The 18,959-nt window shown below is 45.6% G+C and overlaps 1 long non-coding RNA gene across 6 annotated transcripts in view; it reads right to left on the reverse strand.

The window, feature by feature from the left end:
- LOC112546024 (uncharacterized) overlaps positions 1 to 18,959 on the reverse strand; it is a 103,423-nt gene that overhangs the window by 26,574 nt on the left and 57,890 nt on the right. For 4 of the 6 annotated variants that reach the window (XR_012903520.1, XR_012903517.1, XR_012903518.1 and 1 more), the window contains one exon: positions 7,848 to 8,879. This is a non-coding gene — a long non-coding RNA (uncharacterized LOC112546024). The remainder of the gene's footprint in view (positions 1 to 7,847; positions 8,880 to 18,959) is intronic. The other 2 variants (XR_012903519.1, XR_003089634.2) reach the window with 2 other exon arrangements.

An 18,959-nucleotide genomic window follows, 5' to 3' on the forward strand; every position in this document is an offset into this window, starting at 1 on the left:
CTGTCCAGGGCGCCAACCGATGGAGGGCGCCTGATGGCAGCTGTAAGAGGCATTCAGTGTCCCTTACAGCTGCCATCAGGCACTGTGTGCCCGGCTCCCGCAGTGCCGGCCCCATGGCGCCGGCCAGCAGCGTTCTTCCCCCCATGACCATGGAGCTTTGTATGGCCCAGTGTGTGTGCCAGCAGCACTGACCAGCTTGGGCAGCACATGCGCCATGCACCCCGGGGTGGGCCCCGGGCTGCACACCAGTGGCCATGGCTGGCCTGAGCATGCGCCATGCGCCCCGGGCCCAGGGCGCCAAAAGGGCTTGGGCCAGCCTTGCCTACATTCCTCCCATGCCTGACCCTGCTCCATCTCCCATGCCTGAGCCTGATCCAGCCCCCCTCTCCCCCTCCTATTACTTTATCTTCCCTGGACCCCCTCAGCCTTGAAGTCACTGAGATCCATGCACATGAGGCGGAGGAAGTACTTGAGTCATGCGTCACCCAAGCCCATAGCCTCTACTCCCCCTTCCAATGTTCTCTGCCCCTTCCCCATTTCCATGTGTTCAGCCCCCTCCTCCCCAGTTACTTCTATTCCAAATAAATAACCAAACAGTAATTTTTTTCAAAACAAAACAGTTGTTTTTGATGTGTCCCCAGGGAAGAAGGTTGAAAGGGGGAAGGGAGAGGTTGTTATGGGAAAGGCAGAGAGGGGCAAGGCCCTGGGGAGAGTTACTGAGAACCTTGAGAGAAGTTCTCCCTCAGGGCCTCAGTGATGCACGTCTCCACCTGATAGGCCTGCTGGACGGCAGCTGCTCAAAGTCCCATCTGTCCTGGCCAGCCTCTATGCACCATCCTGGAAGGAAGACTTCCCCTTTCCCCTCCATGATGTTGTGGAGCACACAGCATGAGGATATCACCCGGTGAATATTTTGCTCCCTCATATCCAGGCAGGTCAGGAGTCACCTCAGCCTCACCTTCACATGACTGAAGGTGCATTCAGCCTGCATGCAGGCCCTGGCCAAGAGGCCATTGAAGCGGTCCTTGCTCAGGACAAAATGTCCAGTGTATGGCTTCATGAGCCAAGGCATGCTTCTCCAGGGGAATGGCGGGTTGTATCTGGGTGTCCCATCATCTGAGGGCAAGGGCAAGCCAGGCACACATCTCCAGGAATGTCTTCTTCTTCATGCGGAAGTTTTGGAGACACTGGTGGTTGTCCCAACACTCCATCACCAGCCGGAACTAGTGTCCAACCACCAGAAGTATCACTCCATAATGAGGAGCAGTTGCAAGGGCATTGCTCCCGCAAACAGGGAGAGGTTCTCCACAATGAGCTCAGGTCGAGCTTATGCAGGGCCATGAAGGCAGCCTGCAGAAACTGCTGCAGAAACTGCAGCAAGGCAGTGTGGGACCATCAAGTGCCCAGAGAGAGCTCTGGCTCCATTGCAGAGAGCTGTGGTGTCCAGAAGCAGGGCAACCAGAGAAAGCAATGGAAATGCTTTGCTGTCCCTCAGAAAAGTAGGTAAGCAAGCCGATGAAGAAGCTGAGAAACAGCTGTCCAGGGGTGTCCTTTTAAGCTTGTGTCTCAGATAGCTTTAGGCAGCAGTTCCAGGAAGCAATTGCTGACCTAATGCCCTACCTGAACTGGTTCCGGGTGGCCTTAAATGCAAGATAGTGATTTCCTATTTGAAAAGTTTGCATCCACACTGATTGGACACTATCCTTAGATATAGCAAATCGCTATTTTGTTACGCTTTTTGTGTGTCCAGGAAAGCTTATTCCGAAAGAAGTTTGCAATGTAGAAATACCCTTACAGATATTAGAACTGGAAAGCAAACCTGTGTGCATGTAGTTCATTCTTTCGGCCAGAAGGAGATTATGGTATTTTCCTAGTGTTTTATCCCATCTAATTTTGCATGTTCCAACCAATGGAGGTTTCCAGCATTTCCCATAGGAGAAATCATTCTACATTGTGTAAGATCCCATCCTTAGGAAGTTTTGGATTGTAATGATCACAACTAATTTTATAAATCACTTTTCAAATTTTGGAGAAGAGTTAAAGGAGAAAGCTGTTCAGCTCTGCAGTCATTGAATGAATCCTTCTCCATACGTTATATATTAATCTGCACCACCAGTGATAACTGGTGAGCCTGTTCTCTCCAGTAACCGAAATAAATGAATTAATAAGTGGGACCAACAATTAATTTGCTGCCCATTCATCAGGAAGACCTAATGACTCTGACATCAGCCCATCACTCAATGCACAACCTGTTTCACCACCCTTGTTCTCTGCATCTGTTCATTGATGTTTTGCAGGTTGCTGGCAAGCAGTGTGAAGAGCTGCCAGAGGCCAGTTCTCTATAGTGGGCAGAGGCTCTGGGGCCAGGGTTTGGCAGAGACCTGGTTCAGCTGATGCAGTCAGTATGCCAGCCTTTTTCTCCCTTCCTTTAGTACTTTTGGCCTGTTTACATGATAGTAACAGATGGGTCTTATTCTCAGATGTTTTGCAGTTTGTAAGAAAAAAATACTGCATGGTGGCTGTTCCATTTTTCATTTTGAATGAAGGTAAGATCCAGTACTTGGAGAGGAACAGTAAAGGAGGAAAAAAAAGTAAGCTCAGTGGAAACAATGCAAGCATCAATCCTTGTACTCCACTGGAGTAATGGAATTGTATTATCAGGAGGTTTTTACAATTCCATCCTTTGGTATATGTTTAATAGAGTTTATCGCTCTGTGTGCACTCTTTGTTTCAAGATCAATGGCAAAATGTTAGAAAGTATTCTGTCTTACTTTGTATGGGATTATTACGGCTGAGGCTCTTACAGGCTCTTCTTTTCATCAGAAGGATCTCAAAGCACTTAATATAGTCATGGATCACTTCATTTAGTGTTGAAATTCAGCCAACATTAAAGCGATCCATTCAGCATCAGTGAGCAACTATATATCTACACCAGTGTTTCTCAACCAGTGGTACAAGTACCCTTAGGGATACGCGAGAGAAGTCTGGGGGGTACGTCAACACAACTGAAATTTGGAGAAAACTGAATTTTTGGTTTAAGTTTTACAGCTCTTTATTATTTCTGTACTTTTTACACCCAAAAATTTCATCTCCTGCTTGGCTATGATTAAGTTGTTTAAACAAAGTGTAGCAATGGAAGAAAAAATTGTGTGTGTCTGAAAACTGCAGGTATTGGAGTTACTTATAATTTTTTTCTTTTTGAAAAAGGGGCACTTTATAAAAAAAAAGGCTGCGAAACACTGGTCTACACTATAGAGTTTTGTTAGAAAAAAAGGATGTTTTTCTGATAAAACTTGAGGAATGTCCACAGTGCAATTGCATTTTTCCACAAGAAAATCAAAAGAACACAGGGTACGTCTACACTACAACGTTAATTCGAACTAACTTAGTTCGAATTAGTTAATTCGAACTAAGCTAATTCGAACTAACGGATCCAGACTAAAAAATTAGTTCGAATTAGCGTTTTGCTAATTTGAACTAGCATGTCCACATTGAGTGGACCCTGAACCAGGCTTAAGGATGGCCGGAAGCAGTGCCGGCAGGGCATCAGAGGAGACTTAGAGCATGGAGCTGCTGTCTCAGGCTAGCCAAGGGCTGTGCTTAAAGGGTCCCGACCCCCACCCCGGACAGACAGTTCTCAGAGGTGCCCCGCTTGCAAAGCAGTCCTGGCTTGGAGTGCCCGGACTACCCACACTGGGCACATCACAGCACTCGGCCATCAGACCGGCTGCACTTGCCGCAGGCTTCCATCTGGGGAGAGGAGGCAATTGGGGGGCTGCAGGAGAGGTTCCATCCCAAAAACCCGCAGAGCCAGCCCAGTCCTCCCCATCGGGGGCTCGTGCCCCATTCCTCCCTCACCTCCTTCCACTTACCCTTCCCTAGCCCCTTTTCTTGATGTACAAAATAAAGGACAATTGTGTTCAAAAATGGAATCTGTCTTTATTGAACAAAACTGGGGGAGACTGGGAAAAGGAGGTGGGAGAGGGGAAGAGAGAGGCTGGGAGAAGGGAGGGCAACTACAATGATCAGGGGTTGGGAACAGGTCCCATATGAAGAGAGGCTAAAGAGATTGGGACTTTTCAGCTTAGAAAAGAGGAGACGGAGAGGGGACAGGATAGAGGTCTCTAAAAGCAGGACTTGGGTGGAGAGGGTGCATCCAGAAAAGTTCTTCATTAGTTCCCATAAAGAAGGACTAGAGGACACCAAAGGAAAGGAATGGGTAGCAGGCTGCAAAGTAGTAACAGAAAGTTGTTCTTCACAAAGCAAAGAGTCAACCTGTGGAACTCCTTGCTGCAGGAGGCTGTGAAGGCTAGAACTAGAACAGAGTTTAAAGGGACGTGAGATCAAGTCATGGAGGTTGGGTCCATGGAGTGCTATTAGCCAGGGGGTAGGAGTGGTGTCCCTGCCCAAGGTTTGTCGAAGGCTGGAGAAGGATGGCACGAGACAAATGGCTTGGTCACTGTCTTCAGTCCATCCCCTCCAGGGTCCCTAGGGTTGGCCGCTGTCGGCAGACAGGCTACTGGGCTAGATGGAACTTTGGTCTGACCCAGGACGGCCATTGTAAACACAGGGCTCAGGGTCGGAGGTCTCAGTGGACCCCCTTGATTCTCTTGCACACCTGCTCCTGGGTGGCCAGGCTGGCAGCTCTCCTGCCCTAGACGGCCACTTTCCTGTGCCTAGTGCGGAGGTGGTGGACGAGGTCCACGATGTCCGCACTAGCCCAGGCGGGTGCCCACCTCTTGCAGTCCTGGGTAAGCTCCCAGGAGCTGCCAGCCTGGTCCCAGGAAGAGGGGGAGGGCTGGGGGGCATCGGGTGGGTGGCTCGATCCATGCCAGGTGCAGGGTCTGCTAGCTGGATGCTGGCAGGCTTTCACCTGGCACGGGCACCGTAGCCAGCCAGTGCCCCTTTAAGGGGTCCGGGGCCAGGAGGGGGGCAATAGAGTTTCCCTGGTGTTGGCCAGAGTGGCCACCAGGGAAACCTGGGGAGGGCTAGCCTCCCACTAGTTCGAATTAAGGGTCTACACAGCCCTTAATTCGAACTAGTAAGTTCGAACTAGGCTTAATCCTCGTGGAATGAGGATTACCTAGTTCGAACTAAGCGCTCCGCTAGTTCGAATTAAATTCGAACTAACGGAGCGCTAGTGTAGCGCCTATGAAAGTTAGTTCGAACTAACGTCCGTTAGTTCCAACTAACTTTGTAGTGTAGACAAACCCAGAGGGTTTTTTCCAGCATTGGTAATCTTCATTCTGTGAGGAAGAAGCCTTTTTGCGGGTACTGTGAGCCTTTCCCAACCAGCAGACCTTGAATTTGGTGAAGCATCCATGTGGTCCATGAAGGCCTGAAGCACTATTGAGAAGTACCCCTTCCTGTTCATATAGTCCAAGGCACAGTGGTTGCTGGCCAGGATGGGGATGTATGTGACATCTATGTCGTCTCTCACCCCATAGTTAGGGAAGCCCATGGCAGCAAAGCCATCCATGATGACCCTCCATATCAGCACATTGTTAATGGCCTTGGCTACCTGCAGAAGCATGGACCCAACTATGGATTTCGCCACACTGAACTGGTTCCCAAAAGACCAGTGGCTGTCCAGTCTGGCGAGCTTCCATAGGGCGTTGATGACACACTTCTGTAGGAGGATGGCAGGTTGCAGTCTGGTGTCCTGTCACCTGACAGCAGGGATGAGCCATTTGCAGAGCTCCTGGAAGGTGGCCTTCTGCATATGGAAGTTCTGGAGCCACTGCTGGTCAGCCCATAGCTGCATGATGATATGGTCCCACCAGTTGAAACTGGTCTCACTCCACCAGAAGTAGTGTTTGATGGTATTCAGGGGATTTAGGGGCATTTGCAGCAGCTGTGTGCCAGGACCTGGCTGACGAGGTCCTCCAGTTTGGGCTTGTCATTGTCCTGCTGGAGCAGCATGTGGACAGTTTGGATGAACTGAGACATGAGGCACAGCATGAGGCCCGTGAGCCTGGCACTGCTTTGCAGCAGCTTCAGCTCCGTGTTGTCAGTGCTGTGGTATTTGCAAGGGCAATTAGAGCACACTGCGTCTGGTGTCCCACGAACAGGGAGGCAGTGGAGAAGTGGAATGTGACCCACAGCCATAGAAAGGAGCCCGAGAGCACGCATCGCAGCTTGCTTGACCAAGCAACCACAGGAAATATCTGTCCTCTTGGTGCCCTCTATGGAGTACTTCTGGGGGTCTAAATCTGAGGCAGGCTCCAATCAGTATGGATGTGTTATTTTGAAATAAATCTGAGCAATTTCAGTGCTCCCCTGACTGTGGATGCACTCATTTAATTTTGTTATTTCAGGAGTTATTATTTCAAATTTACTTATTTTGAATTTATTTCCTATTGTAGACATGCCCCGAGAGACATGATATATATGGTAATAATGTGTATTAAAGTAGCTTTCCTGTTGTGGGGCTCTTTTCTTAGTCTATATCTTAATTCACTAAATAATACTAATACTTAGCACTCGTAAAGCCTAAGTGCTAACAAGCTACTAAATTAAGTTCTCAGACTTCACCAAGGATCAGCATGAGGTCCCAATAAAACAAAATGAAAAGGTTATTAAACTCTATTAAATTAATGATATGACATTGACTCTGGATCACACACCTCAGTAGGAGTTGACCTGTGCTTTTACGTGAAAAAAAAATATTGGGCCATTTATAATCTTCTCTCTTGCATTCAGAATACAGAATTAGTGGTCCCTGTTGTGTATCTATAAAGGAAACCCTTTTAACTTCCTAAATAAGCAAAATACTTAAAGAAAAATATGCACTTAGATGCTTTAATGAATAGGAATTGATTTATGCATATGCTTAACATTAAGATCATGCTTCAATGCTTGTCTGGAGACACAAATGCAGAATACACAAACTTCTATTTCACCTGTTATATTATAAAAGAAGAAGGATATGATTTCCACAAGCCTTCTATTGAAAGCTGCCAAAATTCCTAATAGGCCTTAAAGGTTATGGAATAGGGTCTACAAAAGTACTTTCTAAGCAATCATGTCTGCCACTGTTTCTGCCCTCTGTGATGGAAAAAAAAGGTTGAATATTATTGAATATGACAATAACAATTTGCTTTCAATTTCCAGTGGGAAGGAGCCTTTTGCAACCAAACAGAATTGATGTTTATTTTAGGCTCATTATTCTAAATTTAAGGGACAGCCTGTCAAATAGTTTAAACCACCATTCTGATCTATATTAAATTATTATAACCTATTAGGTCTTGTCCTCATGTGTGAGTATGTGTGTGTATGTGTGTGTGCAGATTTGTGTGTATTTAAAGTATTCTGCATTGTGTGACTGAGACAAAACAAACAAATAGATTCCATTGATATAAAATCTAATTTAATTAAATATTGTGTTGTTAAACCTGACTAAATCAGATAACCACTGAAGCACAGTTAATAACCCTGAAATACAGGTGGCTCTTATTTACAACATATAACCTCACTGATTTTGATAGAACAAGAAAAAAATAAGGTCAGATTTGAAGCTCTTATCCTTATATTGTAATGCTAATATCAATAATGCTCAAACACAGAGCCAGATTCTGATCCCATTGACAGAAATAAAAAAAAAAATCTGGAATTTTTCCTTAACTCCTCTGAAGCAGGTAACTGAGATCAGACCACATACCAGAGAATTTAATAAAGTGGAAATCATGTGGTGTGAGTTCCAGGAACAACAGAGGTGAAAAAGAGAGAAATCAATGATTACCAAAAAGACAAAAAACAGCCAGGGTAGAAATGTTATTTGCAAGCTTTTAAGACAGTATCATAAATAATGAAGAGTAGAAAACAAAATTAATAACTATAAAATGTACCTGGCAGTACCTCTTTAGAATACGTTTCTAAGCAGGCAGCTTTTGATTTGATGAAAAGAGATGAAATTTTTATTGAAGAATATCTAGCAAGAGCAAAAGAAAGTTAATAAATTAGAAAAATAATATGAATAAACACAATATCAAGGTTATAGACATTAAAACAATAGAGGCAATAGATCTTTTAAAGATATGTAAATATACAGAGCCTGATTTTTCAATAAAGCACAGAAATCTGGTAAATGGATCTGTAAAAAACAGCACGTAGTAATACAAATGTTCCCTTTTATGCAAAGGCTGATATGAAAATTCATATTCAAACTTATGACATTTTAGTTTTTGCTTACACCTGACACCTGCGTGGAATCCCAGTGAAGTCTTTGTTGAATTCAACATACTTCTGTGCCTGTGGAGGACACTGTGGATTTCAGAGGGACTCCAATGGTTAATCCATATGAAGATCATTGCGGTCTTGTGTTGGGGTCCACTATTCTTCACATGCATTATCCATAATGCACAGCACTCAGAGTGGAATTTATTAGTTTTATTTTAACTTAATGTCATCAAATTGAAATCCAAAACACATAGATCTTCCTCATCGACTCCAATAGTATCATTATAAAGCCAGTTAAGCCTTGTCTACACTAGGACTTTACCTCAGCCCCATATGGTCAATTTTCTAAAGTATTTGTCCACATTACCACACCTGTTGCATCAAACTTAAGGGCTGTGGAAGTCAATTTCAGAACTCCTGCTTTTCACACGGCGTAACACTATTCCCGACCATGTACGGTCAAATTTATGGCAGTGTGTATGTAGTAGAAGGGCCTTTCCTGCATGGCCCATGTTCTGAGCCTAGTCTTGAGTGAGCAGCACACTATGGCACACACGGAAATGTCTTCAAGTGCAGTGACTTTGAGGATTTCTGCTCCCATGGGCTCAGTTCCCAGGGCACAGAAGAGCACCAGTGTGGAGTGTCCAGGACATCTTGGACCTCATCGAGGTGTGGGGAGATGAAAACATCCTCATTGATCTCTGAAACAGCAAGTGGAACAGCAAGATTTATGGCAGGATAACAAGCTGCATGGAAGCTAAAGGCTATTCTAGGAACACCCAGAAATGCTGAGTAAAAATCAAGGAGCTGCACCAGTCATACCATAAGGCAAAGGACGAGAGAATATGCTCCCAATCACTCGGTGTGATTTTGAGAAGACTGATATCTCACATGGCAATCTGCATGGGGGGGGGGGGGAAGAGGGGAAGGAACTATTAGCCTCTGGGAAGCAGGGCCAGACTAAGGGGTGGGCTAGCTGGGCAGCTGCCCAGGGCGCCAAGCTACGGGGGGCACCTGGCTCCTAGCAGGCTGCAGCAGCCTCCCGGGGCAGGGGGCGTGTTAACCCCCACAGCACCAGCTAGCAGCGCCCTTCCCCCGCAATCACAGCCACAGGGTCCTGCATGGCCAGGCACAGCCTGGCCCGGGTGGCCCCGGGCTGCACTCCATCGGCGGTGGCTGAGCCAACTAGGCAGCACACGTGCCGTGCGTCTGCCCGGGGGCGGGCCTGTGAAAGCGTCGTGCACCTGGAGGTGGGGCCACGCGTCCCGGGGGTGGACCCGCGCATGCGTCATGCGTCCGGAGGCAGGCCCGCGCATGTGTCGTGTGCCTAGAGGTGGGGACGTGCACCCCGGGGGCGGCACCGCGTGCCCCGAGGGCAGCGCCACGTGCCTGGGGCCCAGGGCGCCAAAATGGCTCGGGCCGGCCCTGCTGGGAGGCGGCATGTGCTAAACACACATTCCTACCACCCTTGGGAATTCAGTGGCATTAGGCTCACCATGACACACAAGAACTTGAGTATGGTTTGCTGCAAACTGGGATCCCTGGCTGCACTGCTATGGCATCTGTAAGGGAAACCAGGGCATCAAAAGACATGAGCACTCTGTCTCCCCTTTATCTCATACAAGGGGGGGAAGGAGTACATGAGTGCCTTATAGGACACTGGCAACATGAGCCCCTAACAACCCACTGCACGGTTTTGGACCCAGCAGACACTGTGAGCATAGCCCAGACGGCAGTGTTGCCCAAAGTGTCCCCGGGTGTATCTACACTGCACTGTTATTCCAGAAAAAATAATAGCATTCACACTGCAATTGCATTATTTTGAAAGAAAGTTGAAATAACAGATGGCTTTTTCTGACCAATAGGAATAAGGCCTCTTCCAAAAAAGCTTTTTCAGAAGAGGATAAGTGTGGATGCAGAATAGGGAATTCTTTTGAAAAAGGGGGCCTTCAAGACATCCCACAGGTGCCCTGCTGGCCACTCCATTCACGTTCATCAGGACTCTATAGGTCCTATTCCCCAGCAACTCTTAAAGCTGCAAACACAAGGGAAAGGGCTTGTGGCAGGAATCCAGCCCTCAGTGTCCAGCCATAGCACAGCTCACAGTGCCAGATATCTGGCCACTGTGTCGCAGCCATAAGCCCCCCAAGAGCCTCCTGACCATCCCAGGGAGCACTCACAGGCTCTCAGGAGCCTGCCAGGGGCCACAAGAGGTGTGCACCATCCTGGTTTGGGGTGGAGATCCTGGCCCTCATCGAGATGTGGAGTGACGAAGAGGATCTTGACTCCAGCTGGTGCAATGCCAATATTGATGGCTGGATGGTCAAGAGTCTGGCCACTAAGGGCCATACCTGGACCCAGGAGCAGGTCCAGAATAACATAAAGAGCTCCGCCTGGCATACTCCAGGGCGAGGGAACGCAGCTCACCTCACTCCTGCTCCTATTATGATGACCTGCACTGCATCCTAGGGAACAGTGAAGCCCCCTCCCCACCTCTGGTGGTGGACTTGAGGCTGGAAACACCTGTGGTCACCTGCCCAGGGGTCCCAGTCAACAAGGAGGAGGAGGAGGAGGAGGAGGAGGAGGAGATGTCTAGCACTGTGATCACCATCATGGATAGTAGAGCCGGTACCCCACAACCAGGATGTATCCCAGGTATCATCTGAGGCTGGGGAGGGATCAGCAAGTGAGTGGTCTTAGTTTTCTCACACACACAGGGTCTGCATGGCACAAACTGGAGCTGCATCTGCATCCACATGCATGGACTGCAGCACAATGGCCAGGCCGAGAAGGCCAAGTGATAGTACCACAGCCCTTGGCACTCCTTTTTGGTGAGGGCACCCACACTTCTGACCCCTGGTGGGGGGGACACCCTCCCACCACAAGCCACCTTTAGCAAAATCGGCTGGTAGGAAATCAACCATGTTAGATTTGACCTTATCTTGTAGTGTAGATGTGTCCTTAATGTCTTAACTACTTTAATTTGCAAATCCCTAACTAGCTCTGTTTCCTCTCTTGTGTCAGACTGATACCACCTAATATAGATTAAAATATTTCAAGATCTACTATTATTTGATAACAATCTCCTTTCCAAATTAAATAACATTTCAGGAATTTTCAGAAAGCAGGTTAATTCCATTTGGGGGACAGACTGTATATCACATATGAAGATGTTACCCATTAGAATGGCGAACACCATCTACCCAAAATTCACCCCATTCATGAATTACCTACAAAGTAATAGGAATGATCTTATCTGAAAAGTTGGTGCATAACTACTCTGAATAAATAAAATCTCTTCATTAAATGTCATATTTGGTAAGATTATTTTAACGTTTATGGTTGCAACTTAGATTATCCTACTCATTTCAATGTTCCTAAAATAAAATTTTGCATTATGCATTAAGTTCATTTCACAGCCCCACATGCTGTATCATTCCCAACAATTTCTACTTTCCACAAATCAAACGATGGATTGTTTTGAGATACCTGAATCCAAATATTTGTGCAGTTCAATGTGAATTCATCTTTTCTGTATCTGTGTGCACTAGTTATGATTGATTTTAATTTTAGTAATTTAACAAGGAAATACACTACTGCATAGATCACAGATAAGAATATATGCTTACATGTTTCCTCACTACCCCTTACTTCCCCCATACACAAATGCACAGGAGAGTCACTTACTGCAGGGTAAGGATTTGCAAAGGAGATATTATATGCTAATGAGAATGAAACAGAGACAGGTAGATAGAATGTTCTTGGAAGATTGACAACAGATCCATTTTATATCTGCAGGGAGTAGAGCAGTAGGTGTTAATTGGGTCTAATTTGAATATCAGGTACATGAGGCATTAATGCTGTATAAGACATTTCTTATATTGGTAGAAAATCATCCTAGACCTTGATAATCAGATGTCTAGAAAAATGCATATTTATTTATAAGTGTTTTATGATGCTTTTTGCAATGGTATCTGAGCACTTTAAAACCATTAGTGAATTCAGTCTAATAACTGCTGTGAGATTCTGATTTTGTAAATAAGGAAATTGAGACTCAGAGGTGAAAGAACTTGTCCACGATTACACAGAACTTAGACAGAAATCCAATTTTGCTGGAGTCATCTTGCTAGTGTCTTCTAATTTTTTGTACTCAGGAAGGAGGTCCAGCAGTCACCGGTGGGACATTAATGATTCCGATTGAGGCCTTCTTTCCTGTAGTATTTTACCACCCATGATGGATATGTATAGACACTAGCATATGCCGCCTTAGGACATTCAAGAATTCTGCTTTCGTGTTTAAGTTATATTCTGCTGATTTCACTTTCATTTTGTACCTTTGGTTGAAACAGATTTGCTGTGCAAAGGAGTGCACATATTTCTTACATTAAAAAGTACTCAGGTTTGCAGAGTGTCAGAGGAAAACCTGGGGAACAATCTGGAAACAAAAGGGAAGAGAAGAAAAGAAGGTCTTTCTGGCTATGCCCTCACTATTATCGGAAAAACAGTTGTTTTTCCAAAAAAATCGCGTTCTTTTGAAAAAAAATCAAAACAGAGGGGTTTTGCTGACATTGGTAAACCTCTTTCTATGAGGAAGAAGCGACAGGGAAGAGGGAGTTCTTTTGAAAGAAGGAGAAAGAAGAAAAAGCACAGGTGACTTGGTGGCCACTCTGTCCATAGTAATCACAGCTTAAATGTGAAATAGTGTCCATTCAGTGTGGACGCTATCTTTCAAAAAAGCAGATTGCTTTTTTGATGTGCTTTGGCAGTGTGGACTCTCTCTTTCAGAAGAGGTTTTTTCAGAAAGATCTCTTCTGGAAAAGCTTCTTCCGAAAGAAGCCTGCGGTCTAGACGTAGCCTCTGTCTTCCTAATAGCTATGATATAAGATCATGCAAATGCCTTATCAGTTGGGCATTATTGCTGCTCATATTTCGTGCATCACACAACATTTCTCTCAAGTCACCACAGAAATAGGGTTTCATGTGACCAGGCCTGGCCAAAGAGTTTGCGGGACCCAAGGCAGCACGCTGTGTTTGGCTGAGCCACATGGCCACGGCTCCCAGTCAGGACAGCAAGTGAGTGGCCGGGTGGGCAGGGCTGGGAGCTAGGCAGTCCAGAACCTGAATGTGTGGAGCAGCGGGCCCATGGCAACCATTTCACTTGCCTAGCCCAAAGGCCGGGCCTGCCAAAGGCATAGCAAAGGAGAGGGAGAGGGAGAGGGGGGCAGTTGCTCCCAGGCGCCACACTAGGGGGTGCTGGGCTGGAGTGGGAGCGAAACGCATTCTGCTCTGGCCCACATGATGCTTTGAACAGAGACCCAGGAGCTGGCTATGTGATCCCGGCTCTCTACACACTAAGGACTCGTCTACACTGGCCCCTTTTCCGGAAGGGGCATGTAAATTTCACCAGTCGTCGTAGGGAAAGTCGCGGGGGATTTAAATATCCCCCGCGGCATTTAAATAAAAATGTCCGCCACTTTTTTCCGGCTTTTAAAAAAGCCGGAAAAGAGCGTCGACACTGGCCCCGATCCTCCGGAAAAAGCGCCCTTTTCCGGAGGCTCTTATTCCTACTTTGAAGTAGGAATAAGACCCTCCGGAAAAGGGTGCTTTTTCCGGAGGATTGGGGCCAGTGTCGACGCTCTTTTCCGGCTTTTTTAAAAGCCGAAAAAAAGCGGCGGACATTATTATTTAAATGCCGCGGGGGATATTTAAATCCCCCGCGGATTTTCCTACTACAATAGGTGAAATTTACATGCCCCTTCCGGAAAAGGGTCCAGTGTAGACGTAGCCTATGAGCAAAGGCAGCCAGGCCAGGAGGCAAGAGCAGCAACTTTAAACGTAAGATTTCCTTACCCAGCTATCCCATTCCTCTGGTACCTGGCTCTGCTGAGGGAGGGGAGGAGGATTTGATGGGGGGAGCACTGCCAGTGCTGGGGATGCCTGGCTCTGGCGGAGGGGTGAGGTGAGTGCATTGGGATAGGAGGCACCGAAGGGGGGGGGGGGGTTGGCTCTGGGGCAGGAGTGAAGTGAGTGTATTGGGATGGGGGTCACTGTGGGGGGCCTGGCTCAGGAGGACGGGTGAATGCATTGGGATGGGGGATGCTGGGGGGTCTGGCTCTGGAACAGGGGTGGGGTGAGTGTATTGGGGATGGTGGTGGGGGGCCTGGCTCTGGGAAAGGGGTGAATGCATTGGGATGGGGGGCCTGGCGCAGGGGGAGCAGTGAGTGCATTGATATGGGAGGCACTGGGGGGGCCTGGCTCTGGAGCAGGGTGAGTGCATTGAGTGCGGGAGCACTGGGGAGGGGCTGGCTAAAGGAAAAACTTAAAAAAGAAAAGTCTGGTAGCACTATAAAGATTAACAAAAGTGTAGATAAGGCATGTCAAACTTGAGGGCCACACAAATAAAAACTGATAGCTTTCAGGGACACCCAAGAAAATTTACTTCTATTGGAAAGTTGTAATTATTTATTATTATAGATTATGTTTTAGGTATATTTTATAATATTTTTTCAGGTCTTGTTTTAATATAATACAATAATTTGATGTGTAATATTGTTATTTGCTCATATAAAATAATTTTTAATTTAAATATAAATTTAAGGTACTTTTACATTTTTTATATGATACATAACTTGTTTTGTTGAAATTAAAACAAGTATAGATCATGGTCAAATAGAACAGGCTTCTGTGAAAATTTCAGATACTTTGTAAGTTTGAGATTTTGCATAAACATAATTATTCACGGAATTGCAAAAACTGACATTTATTGATATAAAATTAATATACATTTTGTGATTGTATTTGGAATAAATAAACAAACAACAAAACATTAATATCCCCACCCTCCCCCTGAGCCAGGCACTCCCAAACCCCCGTTCTAACCCAATCCCCTCTGCTCCCCCAGAGCACCTCCCTCCCCGCTCTAACCCAATGCCTCCTTCCTCCCCCAGAGCCAGGCACCCCCCAGACCACCCTAACCTAATGCTTCCCCCAGACCCCGGCACCCCCAGGCCTCCCATACCTACTGCCTGGGTTCCAGAGCTACTGTCGCCACTGCCACACATTGCTTCCTCAGGGTGGGGTGAGCACAGCGGCCAGCTGTGAGCAGGTGCTTGATGCCTGTGCAAAGCAGCCTGGCCATCTGTCATCTGCACTTGGCCACATGGTCTGAACAGCCAGCAGGCTGCACTTTATTCTTTTATAAAAATGTAGTGGCAGGCCGCAAAAAATTTTGATCGGGTTGCATGCAGCCTGCCAGAAGCCTGTTTGACATGCCTGATGTAGATGATATCATGAGCTTTTGTGGGCACAACCCACTTCCACCCATGAAAGTTCATGATACCATCTACACATTTTGTTAGTCTTTAAAGTACTATTAGACTGTTTTGTTGTTTTTTTAACAAAGCTTATAAAAAAGATTGAGAAACTCTGCTCTGTACTATACCATTCCTTTTGGACTCCCTGTTTCCTTTCTCCTTTGGCAAGCTGGGCAGATAGGAGCTTTGGTAAAAATATCAGACATGTGCAGACAGTGCCTGCTCTACCTCATTTGGTGCTGGATAATCAGAGCCTCACTTCTAAAGGTGTTGGCATTACTGAAGTGATAGATCATCCCACATTTTGTTCCACGTTTTGTTGCAGATTTTCCATCTCCCAGTCATAGCAGAGATTTGGGATTAACATAGCTTTCTCAACTAAAAGTCTTACACGTGTTCGGATGTTGTGACTGTGAATACCTGAAGAGGCAGTCTGCTCAAGGCAAAGTTGACCTTGAATCTTGATAACTATGGCTTCATTTGAATGACTTGTGTGAAATTTTGAAGAACAGCTTAGAGAGACCTCTCTCCTTTACTTAAGGACAGAATCTCAAGGCAGCTTGAAGGAAAAAGTCCTTGTGGCAGACAGAAAGCCATGTTTGCAGTGTATCCTCAGCCTTAGGCTACTTATTGCTTCAAGTGCCTTCAAGAAACTGAGGGTGATTCTCATGTTGTGTGTTAGTTTTATTTAAAAGTTTTTCTGAGTTTTATTTTAACAGGTAAGTTAATCTCTTACATTCGTAACTCTCATGTAGTTTATTGCTGTGTGACAGTATGAAAAATAATTAGGTTAACTAGGTAAGTAACTAGGCAGTTAGGAAGCATTACAGACTGCTTACAATACATTTGATATGCTCAAAATCTTTTTTACCTTTTATTCATTAAAGCAATGAGTTACTCATTTGCTATAACAGTGGTTTTAAATGCTTGATTGAAACAGTGATGAAATTCATATTTAGGTTGTATAACATTTATTTCTCTTGTGTTTTATAAAACTTCCATATTTTAAGAATTTGACATTTTTTATGTAAAAGACATGAACCTAATGAGAACGAGATATGAACAAATTAAAGAGAAAAAATTAATTTAACAGAATGTAAACCACAAAACTTTATAATTTATGTCTGTAGTTAGTAAAATAAGTAATTCATTAAACAATAAATATCCTGAGAGGTGGATTATTATTACACTGGTGTAGTGAGGAAGATGTGAGGGGGAGGGAAATTGCCCCTGGGTGCCATGCTAGTTGGGTGCCAATATAGTCCCCTTCCACTCCCGACATCCCTCTCCTCACCTGCTCCTCCTCTGCCTGCCGCCACCAGCTGGAGCTGCCTCCCCCCTGCCTCTCTGCCCCCAGCTCAACCCCCCTCTACCTCTTCTGGAGAGTTAGTGCATTCGGGGACCAGTCCCAATCAGGTAACATGTGGTACAAGCTCTTCCCCCCTCCTCTCAGGGTCAGTTCAGCCGTGCACCAGGCCCCACCATGCAGTAGTGGGGTGTGGTAGCAAATTTTGCCTTCACCCCGGATGCATAACACCCTCGCTATGCCTCTGGGGCCTGCATGTGACTGACAGTGGAAAGGCAGGATGTTTCAGACAACTTGATCTGGAGTGCGAGCAAACTTGACGTGAAAGGCTCTATATTCCCCTATGGTGGAAACTCACCACCATCTGAAAGGGGCCCATAATATGTAAACTAAATTGGTGGTGTCAATGCATTTCCCAGAATAGCAACACACACGTAATAAAAACCATTATCAAATTCAGTACTAATTACCTCCTTTTCTTATGTATTTCCAAGACATGTATCACTATGGTATGCAAAGGTTCCTGCAAGTTATTGGTAGTTCTCAGGCACACTGGGAGAGGACAATATGTGCCCATACTGGGGAAACTTAGGCTACATCTAGACTACAAAGAAAAGTTGGAAAAAGATATGCAAATCTTTTTCCATTTTTCTTTGAAAGAGGCTCTTCTGAAATTTGGCATGTCTACACCGTGTCAAATTTCAGAAAAGCCTGCTCTTTTGAGCCATCCCTTCTTCCTCGTCCAACGAGGTTTACAGGGATGGTGAAAGAACGCGCCCGTTTTTCCAAATTTGTTTTTGGAAAAGCAATTTGCTCCTTGGACGTGGCATTGCTTTTCCGGGGTACCCACAGTATTCTGGAAAGCAAAATGCAGGACAATGTAGCACTTTAAAGACTAACAAGATGGTTTATTAGATGATGAGCTTTCGTGGGCCAGACCCACTTCCTCAGATCAAATAGTGGAAGAAAGTAGTCACAACCATATATACCAAAGGATACAATTTAAAAAAATGAACAAATATGAAAAGGACAAATCACATTGCAGAACAGAAGGGGGATGCGGGGGGGTGGAAAGGGGGAGGAAGGAAGGTAAGTGTCTGTGAATTGCTGATATTAAAGGTAGGGAGAGTGGGATGTTTGTGAGTTAATGGTATTACAGGTGATAATTGGGGAAACTGTCTTGGTAATGGGTGAGAAAGTTCAAAGACTTGTTAAGTCCTTGTTGGTAAGTGTCAAATTTTAACATGAATGACAGTTCAGAGGATTCCCTTTCAAGTGCAGATGTAAAAGGTCTTTGTAGCAGAATGCAGGTGGCTAAGTCATTTAGAGAGTGTCCTTTCTGGTTAAAGTGGCAAGAAACTGTTTTCTCTTTGTGATCTTGTCTGATATCTGTTTTGTGGGCATTAATCCTTTGGCGAAGTGTCTGAGATGTTTGTCCAATGTACATAGCAGACGGACACTTTCGGCACATGATAGCGTAGATTATATTTCTGGATGCGCAGGAATATGTGTTCTTGATCTTATAACTCACTTGGTTAGGTCCAATAATGGTATCAGCAGAATGAATATGTGGACAAAGCTGGCAACGGGGTTTGTTGCAAGGGAAGGTACCAGGGTTGGTATTAGTGTGGTATGTCCTGTGGTGGTTGGTAAGAATCATCTTGAGGTTAGGTGGTTGTCTATAGGAGACTATGGGTCTGTCTCCCAGAGCCTCTTTGAGTATGGTATCCTGTTCCAATATAGGCTGTAGTTTATTGATAATGTGTTGGACAGGTTTAAGTTGGGGGTTGTAGGTGATGACAAGTGGTGTTCTATTGTTGGTTTTCTTGGGTCTGTCTTGAAGTAGATGGTTTCTAGGTATTCGTCTGGCTCTTTCAATTTGCTTTTTTGTTTCTCTGGGTGGGTAGTTGAGATTTATAAATGCTTGGTAGAGATCCTGAAGCTTCTGGTCTCTGTCAGTGGGGTTAGAGCAGATGCGGTTGTATCGAAGGGCTTGGCTATAGACGATGGATCGTGTGGTGTGTTCTGGATGGGAGCTGGATGCATGTAGGTAACTGTATGAGTCAGTGGGTTTTCTGTAGAGAGTGGTGTCTAATTTTCCATTGTTGATTTGTACGGTGGTGTCCAGGAAGTGGATCTCTCGTGTAGAATGGTCCAGGCTG

The sequence above is a fragment of the Pelodiscus sinensis genome, chromosome 4, assembly GCF_049634645.1.
Source record: "Pelodiscus sinensis isolate JC-2024 chromosome 4, ASM4963464v1, whole genome shotgun sequence".
NCBI classification, from domain to species: domain Eukaryota; kingdom Metazoa; phylum Chordata; order Testudines; family Trionychidae; genus Pelodiscus; species Pelodiscus sinensis.